A 12,371-nucleotide genomic window follows, 5' to 3' on the forward strand; every position below is an offset into this window, starting at 1 on the left:
CCAGATCTCCCTGACTTTCTATATTCCTTAGAGTCTTACTATTTACGGTATATTTTCCCTCTATGTTAGAACTACCAACATGCATTACCTCACATTTGTCTGGATCAAACACCATTTGCGACTCGTATGATCAATTATCCAACCTATTGATGTCCCGTTGTGTCCTCTCGCAATGCTCACCATTATTTGCCGCTACGCCAACCTTGATGTCATCCATTAACTTACTAATCAGAGCAGTTACATCTTCCTCCAACTCGTTTATGTACACTACAAACAACAGAGGCCCCAGCACCGATCACTGCGGAACACCACTAGTCAGAACCTTCCATTCAGACAAACACCATTTTACTGCTACTCTTTGCCTTTTGTGACCGAGTCAGTTCTGTATCCATCTTCCCAGCTCACCTCTAATCGCGTGTGACTTCACCTTTTGTAGCAGTCTGCCAAGAGGTACCTTGACAAAGCCTGAACTGAAGTCCATGTGAACGTTGAACATAGAATATAGAACATACATTGGAGAAGGAGGCCATTTGGCCCATCGAGTCTGCACCGACGCACTTAAGTCTTCACTTCCACCCTACCCCTGTAACCCATTAACCATTCCGAACATTTTTCATAGAATTTACAGTACAGAAGGAGGCCGTTCTGCCCGTAGAGTTTGTACCGGCCCTTACAAAGAGCACCCTACTCAAGCCCACGTATCTACCCTATCCCCGTAATCCCCACTTCCCCTTTTTGGACACTAAGGACACTTTAACATGGCCAAACCACCTAAACTGCACGTCTTTGGGCTGTGGGAGGAAACCGGAGCACACAGAGGAAACACACGCATACACGGGGAGAACGTGCAGACTCCGCACAGACAGTGACCCAGCAGGGAATAGAATCTGGGACCCTAGCGCTGGGAAGCCACAGTGCTAGCTACTTGTGCTACCCTAAACAACATCCACCCTATCCCCTCATCCGGTTTCTTCGGTACTCCCTCAGAAAAACTCGATCAAGTTAGTGAGGCACGACCTCCCCTTCCGATAACCATTCTGTCTATCGCTAATGAGTCCATTTGTTTCCAAATCGGTATAAACCCTGTTCCTGAGAATTCTCTCCAATAATTTACCAACTATCGACGTGAGGCTCACATGCCTATGGTTTCCAGGATTATCCCGACCAGCTTTCTGAAACAGTGGTACCACATTAGCCATTATCCAGTCCTGTGGGATTCCACCTGTAGCCAATGAGGATACATAGATGTCAGTCAAGGCCACAGCAATGTCGTTCCTTGATTCCCTCAGTATTCTGGGGTAAGTCCCTTCAGGCTGGGGAGATTTATCCACCTTGATATTTAAAAAATATTTTCAATTATACACATCAACCGTTTAAGTGTAATATTTACAGCACATGCAGTTCATATATACATACAATCGTAGTTGGTGTTTCCTCTCCACCTTCCCCTCTGCCCTCCCGCTGGCCGCTCCTTGGCATACTCCTCTTTCGTTCACGGTGAACTGTCCACTCGCTCCTATTCTCCCCTTCCCCCGTACCCCTTATGTATTTTGTTGTTGGCCTTGTGGGTTCGTGGGGGGGGGCGAGGGGGGTTGCGGTGGGGGGAGGTTGGAAGAAAAGGGTCTTCCACATGATCCAAACTATCCACACACCCTACCCAAGAATCATCTTCCACAAAGTCCCTTTCTTTGGTGAACACTGATGCAAAGTGTTCATTTAGAACCTGGCCCATTTCCTCTAGCTCAACACTTAGATTCTTCCCACTGTCCTTACGTGGTCCAATCCTTTCGCTGCCTCTCTCTTTCTTTTACATATGAATAAAAGCTTTAGGATTCGCCTTAATCCTACTTACCAAGGACTTTTCATGACCCGTCCTAGCCCTTCTAATTTCCCGCTTCAGTACCTTTTTACTTTCTTTATACTTTCTTTTTGGGGCAGCACGGTAGCATTGTGGATAGCACAATTGCTTCACAGCTCCAGGGTCCCAGGTTCGATTTCGGCTTGGGTCACTGTCTGTGCGGAGTCTGCACATCCTCCCCGTGTGTGCGTGGGTTTCCTCCGGGTGCTCCGGTTTCCTCCCACAGTCCAAAGATGTGCAGGTTAGGTGGATTGGCCTTGATAAATTGCCCTTAGTGTCCAAAATTGCCCTTAGTGTTGGGTGAGGTTACTGGGTCATGTGGATAGAATGGAGGTGTTGACCTTGGCTCGGGTGATCTTTCCAAGAGCCGGTGCAGACTCGATGGGCCGAATGGCTTCCTTCTGTACTGTAAATTATATGATTTTTTAAAAAGTCTATGATACCCCTGAAGTGTTTCGACGGCCTCCACCCTTGTAGACCGTACACATCTCTTTTTGGAGAGGTTTACAATATCCTTTATTATTCAAGGCTCCCTAAACCCATATTATCCTTGGTTCTCTCAAGCACGTGACTTTCTTTAATCCTAATCAACTGTCGCTTGAAAGGCTCCCACATGCCCGATGTTGATTTACCTTCCAACAGACGCACCCATTCTGAATTCTTCAATTCCTGTCTAATATTACTGTAACTTGTCTTTCCCCAGTTTAGCAACTTAACGCGAGTTGCATCCCTATCCAAAAAGTACCCTCAATTGTAACGAATTGTGATGACTACTCTCAAAATGTTCCCCTACTGAAAACGCAACCACCTGTCCAGGCTAATTTCCAAATATGAATGAGATAGAGAATCTGCTGAACGGGTCCGACGACAATAATCTCTCCCTCAATGTCAACAATACGAAGGTGATTGTCATCGACTTCAGGATGCGTCGTGGAGAACATGCCCTTATATACATCAAAGGAAACGAAGTAGAAACGGCCACGTTTTTAGGTGTACACATCACCAACAACCTGCCCTGGTCTCCCCATGCCGACACTCTTGTTAAGAAAGCCATCAACGACTGTACTTTCTCAGAAGACGAAGGAAATTTCGCATGTCAGCTACGCCTCTAACCAACTTCTACAGGTGCACATAGAAAGTAATCTTTCTGGTTGTATAACAACTTGGAATGGATCCTGCTCTGCCGAAGACCGCAGGAAACGATAGAAGGTCGTGAATGTCGCCCAATGCATCACGCAAACCAACCTCCCATCCATTGATACTGTGTACAATTCTCACTGCCTCGGAAAGGCAGCCAGCAAGATTAAGGACCCCACACACCCCGGACTCTCTTCCACCTTCTTCTGTTCGGAAAAAAGACCAACGTTTGAGGTCACGTACCAACCGACGCAAGAACAGCTTCTTCACTGCTGCCAGCAGACTTTTGAATGGACCAACCTTGTATTAAGTTGATCTTTTCTCTACATCTTGTTATAACTGACATTATATTCTGCTGCCTCTCCTTCTTTCCTTATGTACGGTATACAATGTTTGTACAGCATGCAAGAAACAACAATTTTCTCTGTATACTAATACATGTAACAATAATAAATCAAATCAAATCACAATCAATACTAGGTCCAGTACTAAGGTGAGGTGAGTACTTACTTTAAAAAGCCTTGCGCAGGGGCCTTCTTGGAGGTGAGTAGTGTATTTAAAAGCCTTGCCTGGTCCCGTGTCTGTTCTTCTTTTCTGTTTTATTTGTTTTTATATAAGGCGGGAACCGGAAGTTCGACCCGCGGACCTCTGGCAAGTCCCCCCACCCCCACCCCCCCCCCCAACCAATAAATTCTGGTGGAGAGGAAACCCGAGACACTACACGTGTAGTGTCTCCCACCCGCCCTCCTCCTCTAACCTAATAATAAGACCCATTGGTGTAAGGTAAGTGCCATATTATATTATTATTATATTATTAGGGTTGTGCAGGTGAAGGATCGGAGGTGGAGGAGCAGTCTCTGTCAGCGAGAGAACCTGAGAACATCTAAGACACTCAGAAGGTAAGAAGGTAAGTAAGTTATTTTTACTTTTATACCTTTTTTCAAATTGTGTGTGTCGGGGGGAAACTAAAGTGACATCACAGAAAAGCTGTGGCCAGAGTGGCTGGTTGGGATTCTAACATAAATTTTAAAAAAAAATTTTGGGAACTAATTAAACATAATAACTTAATTATAATTTAGAGGATATCTAAGCCAGAGATCGGATAGTATTATCGTTAGCTATGGCATTTCTATTAGAAATCTAGTGCTAGGAAACAGATAGTTGACAGTAACTTTGAAATTTAAAAAAAAGTATTTAAAAAAAAAAAGACAAATTTTAATTAATTGACGCAATGTCAGTTAGAGGGGTGCTGTGCTCTGACTGTGAGATGTGGCAGGTCCGGGAGGCTTCCAGCGTCCCGGATGGCTTCATCTGCAGAAAGTGCACCCAACTGGAGCTCCTCACAGACCGCATGGTTCGGTTGGAGCAGCAATTGGATGCACTTAGGAGCATGCAGGTGGCGGAAAGCGTCATAGATCGCAGTTATGTAAATGTGGTCACACCCAAGGTGCAGGCAGAGAAATGGGTGACCACCAGAAAGGGCAGGCAGTCAGTGCAGGAATCCCCTGTGGTTGTCCCCCTCTCGAACAGATATACCCCTTTGGATACTGTCGGGGTGGATAGCCTATGAGGGGAAAACAGCAGCAGCCAGAGCAGTGGCACCACGGCTGGCTCTGATGTTCAGAAGGGAGGGTCAAAGCGCAGAAGAGTAATAGTAATAGGGGACTCTATAGTCAGGGGCACAGATAGGCGCTTCTGTGGACGTGAAAGAGACTCCAGGATGGTATGTTGCCTCCCTGGTGCCAGGGTCCAGGATGTCTCCGAACGGGTAGAGGGAATCCTCAAGGGGGAGGGCAAACAGGCAGATTTCGTTGTACATATTGGTACTAACGACATAGGCAGGAAGGGGCATGAGGTCCTGCAGCAGGAGTTCAGGGAGCTAGGCAGAAAGTGAAAAGACAGGACCTCGAGGGTGGTAATCTCGGGATTACTCCCTGTGCCACGTGCCAGTGAGGCTAGAAATAGGAAGATAGAGCAGATAAACACGTGGCTAAACAGCTAGTGTAGGAGGGAGGGTTTCCATTATCTGGACCACTGGGAGCTCTTCAGGGGCAGGTATGACCTGTATAAGAAGGACGGGTTGCATCTAAACCGGAGAGGCATAAATATCCTGGCCGCGAGGTCTGCTAGTGTCACACGGGAGGGTTTAAACTAGTATGGCAGGGGGGTGGGCACGGGAGCAATAGGTCAGAAGGTGAGAGCATTGAGGGAGAACTAGGGAATAGGGACAGTGTGGCTCTGAGGCAGAGAAGACGGGGAGAAGTTGCTGAACACAGCGGGTCTGGTGGCCTGAAGTGCATATTTTTTAATGCAAGGAGCATTACGGGTAAGGCAGATGAACTTAGAGCTTGGATTACTACTTGGAACTATGATGTTGTTGCCATTACAGAGACCTGGTTGAGGGAAGGGCAGGATTGGCAGCTAAACGTTCCAGGATTTAGATGTTTCAGGCGGGATAGAGGGGGATGTAAAAGGGGAGGTGGAGTTGCGCTACTTGTTCGGGAGAATATCGCAGCTATACTGCGAGAGGACACCTCAGAGGGCAGTGAGGCTATATGGGTAGAGATGAGGAATAAGAAGGGTGCAGTCACAATGTTGGGGGTATACTACTGGCCTGCCAACAGCCAGCGGGAGATAGAGGAGCAGATAGGTAGACAGATTTTGGAAAAGAGTAAAAACAACAGGGTTGTGGTGATGGGAGACTTCAACTTCCCCAATATTGACTGGGACTCACTTAGTGCCAGGGGCTTAGACGGGGCGGAGTTTGTAAGGAGCATCCAGGAGGGCTTCTTAAAACAATATGTAAACAGTCCAACTAGGGAAGGGGCGGTACTGGACCTGGTATTGGGGAATGAATCCGGCCAGGTGGTAGATGTTTCAGTAGGGGAGCATTTCGGTAACAGTGACCACAATTCAGTAAGTTTTAAAGTACTGGTGGACAAGGAGAAGAGTGGTCCGAGGATGAATGTGCTAAATTGGGGGAAGGCTAATTATAACAATATTAGGCGGGAACTAAAGAACATTGATTGGGGGCGGATGTTTGAGGGCAAATCAACATCTGACATGTGGGAGGCTTTCAAGTGTCAGTTGAAAGGAATACAGGACCGGCATGTTCCTGTGAGGAAGAAAGATAAATACGGCAATTTTCGGGAACCTTAGTTGACGAGTGATATTGTAGGCCTCGTCAAAAAGAAAAAGGAGGCATTTGTCAGGGCTAAAAGGCTGGGAACAGACGAAGCCTGTGTGGCATATAAGGAAAGTAGGAAGGGACTTAAGCAAGGAGTCAGGAGGGCTAGAAGGGGTCACGAAAAGTCATTAGCAAATAGGGTTAAGGAAAATCCCAAGGCTTTTTACACGTACATAAAAAGCAAGAGGGTAGCCAGGGAAAGGGTTGGCCCACTGAAGGATAGGCAAGGGAATCTATGTGTGGAGCCAGAGGAAATGGGCGAGGTACTAAATGAATACTTTGCATCAGTATTCACCAAAGAGAAGGAATTGGTAGATGTTGAGTCTGGAGAAGGGGGTGTAGATAGCCTGGGTCACATTGTGATCCAAAAAGACGAGGTGTTGGGTGTGTTAAAAAATATTAAGGTAGTTAAGTCCCCAGGGCCTGATGGGATCTACCCCAGAATACTGAAGGAGGCTGGAGAGGAAATTGCTGAGGCCTTGACAGAAATCTTTGGATCCTCGCTGTCTTCAGGGGATGTCCCGGAGGACTGGAGAATAGCCAATGTTGTTCCTGTGTTTAAGAAGGGTAGCAAGGATAATCCCGGGAACTACAGGCCGGTGAGCCTTACGTCAGTGGTAGGGAAATTACTGGAGAGTTTTCTTAGAGACAGGATCTTCTCCCATTTGGAAGCAAATGGACGTATAAGTGAGAGGCAGCACGGTTTTGTGAAGGGGAGGTCGTGTCTCACTAACTTGCTAGAGTTTTTCGAGGAGGTCACTAAGATGATTGATGCAGGTAGGGCAGTAGATGTTGTCTATATGGACTTCAGTAAAGCCTTTGACAAGATCCCTCATGGTAGACTAGTACAAAAGGTGAAGTCACACGGGATCAGGGGTGAACTGGCAAATTGGATACAGAACTGGCTAGGCCATAGAAGGCAGAGGGTAGCAATGGAGGGATGCTTTTCTAATTGGAGGGCTGTGACCAGTGGTGTTCCACAGGGATCAGTGCTGGGACCTTTGCTCTTTGTAGTATATATAAATGATTTGGAGGAAAATGTAACTGGTCTGATTAGTAAGTTTGCAGACGACACAAAGGTTGGTGGAATTGCGGATAGCGATGAGGACTGTCTGAGGATACAGCAGGATTTAGATTGTCTGGAGACTTGGGCGGAGAGATGGCAGATGGAGTTTAATCCGGACAAATGTGAGGTAATGCATTTTGGAAGGTCTAATGCAGGTAGGGAATATACAGTGAATGGTAGAACCCTCAAAAGTATTGAAAGTCAAAGAGATCTAGGAGTACAGGTCCACAGGTCATTGAAAGGGGCAACACAGGTGGAGAAAGTAGTCAAGAAGGCATACGGCATGCTTGCCTTCATTGGCCGGGGCATTAAGTATAAGAATTGGCAAGTCATGTTGCAGCTGTATAGGACCTTAGTTAGGCCACACTTGGAGTATAGTGTTCAATTCTGGTCGCCACACTACCAGAAGGATGTGGAGGCTTTAGAGAGGGTGCAGAAGAGATTTACCAGAATGTTGCCTGGTATGGAGAGCATAAGCTAAGAGGAGCGGTTGAATAAACTCGGTTTGTTCTCACTGGAACGAAGGAGGTTGAGGGGCGACCTGATAGAGGTATACAAAATTATGAGGGGCATAGAGAGAGTGGATAGTCAGAGGCTTTTCCCCAGGGTAGAGGGGTCAATTACTAGGGGGCATAGGTTTAAGGTGAGAGGGGCAAGGTTTAGAGTAGATGTACGAGGCAAGTTTTTTTACGCAGAGGGTAGTGGGTACCTGGAACTCGCTACCGGAGGAGGTAGTGGAAGCAGGGACGATAGGGACATTTAAGGGGCATCTTGACAAATATATGAATAGGATGGGAATAGAAGGATACGGACCCAGGAAGTGCAGAAGATTGCAGTTTAGTCGGGCAGTATGGTCGGCACGGGCTTGGAGGGCCGAAGGGCCTGTTCCTGTGCTGTACATTTTTTTGTTCTTTGTTCTTTGTACTGCCCCTTCCCTAGTTGTACTATCTACATATTGCATCATAAAGCTTTTCTGGATACACCTTGCGAACTCTATTCATTCCAAACCCCTCGTACTAAGTGAGTCTCAGTCAATATCGGGGGAAATTAAAATCTCTCAACACAGCGAACCTGTTACTTTTGCACATGTTCACAATCTCTCTACCTATCTGCTCCTTTATCTCTCGCTGGCAGGTGGGGGGGGGGGGGCTGTAATAAACCCCCAACATTGTGATTGCCTCCTTCCTCTTCCTGAGCTCCAGAATGGGTAGATTCTGGGTAGATTCCCTACCCAGAATGCCTCATTGTATGAGCCCTCCAAGGTGTCCTCCCGCAAGTACGGCTGTGATATTTTCCTCAACCAATAATGCTACTCCCCCACCCCTTTTACATACACCCTCTGTCTCTTCTGAAGAATCTATATCCTCCAACGTTCAGCTGCCAATCCTGCCCTTCTTTGAACCGTATTTCTGTGATCGGCACAACATCAGCATTCCAAGCACTAATCGGTGTTCTCAGTTCATCTGCCTTACCTTCCATGCTTTTGGCGATGAAAATAATGCAGTTCAGACCAATGCGTTTGAGCAGGCAGGGTGATGTTGTTCTCGTACTTCTATTCTCTATTTCCCCTTTAGTTATATGACTTTCTAAGCTAACGCTCTGGTTCCCATCCCCCTGCCATACTACCTTCAATCCTCCAGGGTGACTCTTCCTTGCCAGGCGATTGGTGCTCCTCCAGTTTAGGTGCAACGCATCCTCCTTGTCCAGGTCCCACCTGCCCCAGAAGTGATCCCAATGGTCCAGAAATCTGAATCCCTCCCTCCTACACCACCAGTTTAGCCACGTATTTAGCTGCAAAACCCTCCGATGTCTAGCCTCACTTGCATGTGGCACGGTGAGTAATCCTTAGATTACAACCCTAGCAGTTTTTTAGCTTACTGGTTAACTTAGATTATCATAGAATTTACAGAGCAGAAGGAGACCATTCAGCCCATCTGCACCGGCTCTTGGAAAGAGCACCCTACCCAAGGTCAACACCGCCACCATAACCCATAACCCAGTAACCCCACCCAACACTAAGGGCAATTTTGGACACTAAGGGCAATTTATCATGGTCAATCCACCTAACCCGCACATCTTTGGACTGTGGGAGGAAACCGGAGCACCCGGAGGAAACCCACGCACACACGGGGAGGATGTGCAGACTCCGCACAGACAGTGACCCAAGCCAGAATCGAACCTGGGACCCTGGAGCTGTGAAGCAATTGTGCTATCCACAAGGCTACCGTGCTGCCCACTTCCTGAACTCCTTCTGCAGGATCTCATCACTGTACCTGCCGATGTCGATAGTACATATGTGAACTACGACCTCCGGCTGTTCACTCTCTCCCATAAAAATGCTTTCTGCCCTGGGCAGCGCAGTGGTGCAGTGGTTAGCATTGGAACTGCGGCGCTAAGAAGCCGGGTTCGAATACCGGCCCGAGGTCACTGTCTGTAACACCACTGTTTAATAAAGGAGGTAGGCAGAAATCGGTTAATCATAGACCAGTTAACTTAACTTCAGTAGCAGGGAAGATGCTGCAAACTATCATCAAGGAAGAAATAGCGAGGCATCTGGATGGAAATTGTTCCATTGGGCAGACGCAGCATGGGTTCAAAAAGGGCAGGTCGTGCCTAACTAATTTAATGGAAATTTTGGGGACATTACCAGTGCGGTAGATAACGGGGAGCCAATGGATGTGGTATATCTGGATTTCCAGAAAGCTTTTGACAAGGTGCCACACAAAAGTTTGCTGCAGAAGATAAAGATGCATGGCATTAAGGGTAAAGTAGGAGCATGGATAGAGGATTGGTTAATTAATAGAATGAAAGAGTGGGGATTAATGGGTGGGTCTCTGGTTGGCAATCAGTAGCGAGTGCTGTCCGTCAGGGGTCACAATTGTTCAGAATTTACATAGATGATTTGGAGTTAGGGACCAAGTGCAATGTGTCCGAGTTTGCAGATGACGCTAAGATGAGTGATAAAGCAAAAAGTGCAGAGGATACCAAAAGACTGCAGAGGGATTTGGATAGGTTAAGTGGATGGGCTAGGGTCTGGCAGACGGAATACAATGTTGCCAAATGTGAGGTTATCCATTTTGGTAGGAATAACAGCAAAATGAATTATTATTTAAATGATAAAATATTAAAATATGCTGCTGGGCAGAGTCCTGGGTCCACTAGTACCTGAGTCTCAAAAAGTTGGTTTACAGGTGCAACAGGTGATTAAGAAGGCAAATTGAGTTCTGGCCTTCATTGCTGGAGGGCTGGAATTTATAACTAGGGAGGTTATGGTACAATTATAGAAGGTGTTGTGAGGCCACACCTGGAGTATTGTGTTCAGTTTTTGTCTCCTTACCTGAGAACGGACGAAATGGCGCTGGAGGGTGTGCAGAGGAGATTTACTCGGTTAATCCCAGAGTTGAGGGGATTTGATTACGTGGAGAGATTGAGTGCACTGGGACTGTACTCGTTGGAATTTAGAAGGATGCGAGGGGGGGGGGGGATCATATAGAAACATATAAAATTATGAAGGGAATAGATAGGATACATGCAGGCAGGTTGCTTCCACTGGCGGGTGAAAGCAGAACTAGGTGGCATAGCCGAAAAATAAGGGGAAGTAGATTTAGGACTGGTCTTAGGAGGAACTTCTTCATCCAAAGGGTTGTGAATCTATGGAATTCCTTGCCCAGTGAAGCAGTTGATGCTTCTTCATTCAATGTTTTTAAGATAAATATAGATAGTTTTTTGAAGAATAAAGGGATTAAGGGTTATGATGTTCGGGCCGGAAAGTGGAGCTGTGTCCACGAAAGATCAACCATGATCTCATTCAATGGCGGAATAGGCTCGAGGGGACAGATGACCGACTCCTCGTCCTAGTTCTTTTGTTCTTACGATCTGTACCTGCCCTGAGAGTGTTTGATGGTGACAGTGCAGAGGGAGCTTTATATGTATCTAATCCCGTGTTGTACATGTCCTGGGAGTGATTGATGGCGACAGTGTAGAGGGAGCTTAATTTTGTATCTAACCCCGTGCTGTACCTGTTCTGGGAGTGTTTGATGGGGACAGTGTAGCGGGAGCTTTGCTCTGTATCTAACACCGTGCTGTACCTGTCCTGGGAGTGTTTGATGGGGACAGTGTAGCGGGAGGATTACTCTGTATCTCACGCCGCCCTGGACCTGCCCTGGGAGTGTTTTATGGGTACACTGCAGAGGGAGCTTTACTCTGTGTCTAATCCCGTGCTGTACCTGTCCTGGGAGTGTTTGGTGGGGACAGTGTCGAGGGAGCTTTACTCTGTATCTAACCCCGTGCTGTACCTATCCTGGGAGTGCTTGATGGGGACAGTGTCGAGGGAGCTTTACTCTGTATCTAGCCCCGTGCTGCACCTGGCCGGGGAGTGTTTGATGGAGACAGTGTAGAGGGAGCTTTACTCTGTATCTAACCCCGTGCTGTACCTGTCCTGTGAGAGTTTTTGATGGGACAGTGTAGAGAGAGCTTTACTCTGTATCTACTCCCGTGCTGTACATGTCTTGGCAGTGCTTGATGGGGGAAAGTGTAGAGTGAGCTTTATTCTGTCTAACCCCGTGCTGTACCTGTCCTGGAAGTGTTTGATGTAGACAATATAGACCGAGTTTTAAAACATATGCTTTCAAGCTTTGGGTACTGTCGGGGGGGAATAGCCTATCAGGGGAAAACAGCAGCGGCCAGTCAGTGGCACCACGGCTGTTTCTGATGTTCAGCAGGGAGGGTCAAAGCGCAGAAGAGCAATAGTCAGAGTGGACTCTATAGTCAGGGGCACAGAGATGCGTTTCTGTGGACGTAAAAGAGATTCCTGGATGGTACGTTGCCTCCCTTGTGCCAGGGTCCAGGATGTCTCTGAACGGGTAGCGGACATCCTGAAGGGGAAGGGCAAACAGGCAGAGGTCGTTGTACATATTGGTACGAACGACATAGGCAGGAAGGGGACCCGCAGCAGAATTTCAGGGAGCTAGGAAGAAAGTAAAAAGACAGGACCTCAAGGGTTGTAATCTCAGGATTATTCCCTGTGCCACGTGCCAGTGAGGCTAGAAATAGGAAGATAGGGCAGCTAAGCACGTGGCTAAATAGCTGGTGTAGGAGGGTGGGTTTCAGTTATCTGGACCACA

The sequence above is a fragment of the Scyliorhinus torazame genome, chromosome 23 (assembly GCF_047496885.1).
Source record: "Scyliorhinus torazame isolate Kashiwa2021f chromosome 23, sScyTor2.1, whole genome shotgun sequence".
In the NCBI taxonomy this organism is placed as follows: domain Eukaryota; kingdom Metazoa; phylum Chordata; class Chondrichthyes; order Carcharhiniformes; family Scyliorhinidae; genus Scyliorhinus; species Scyliorhinus torazame.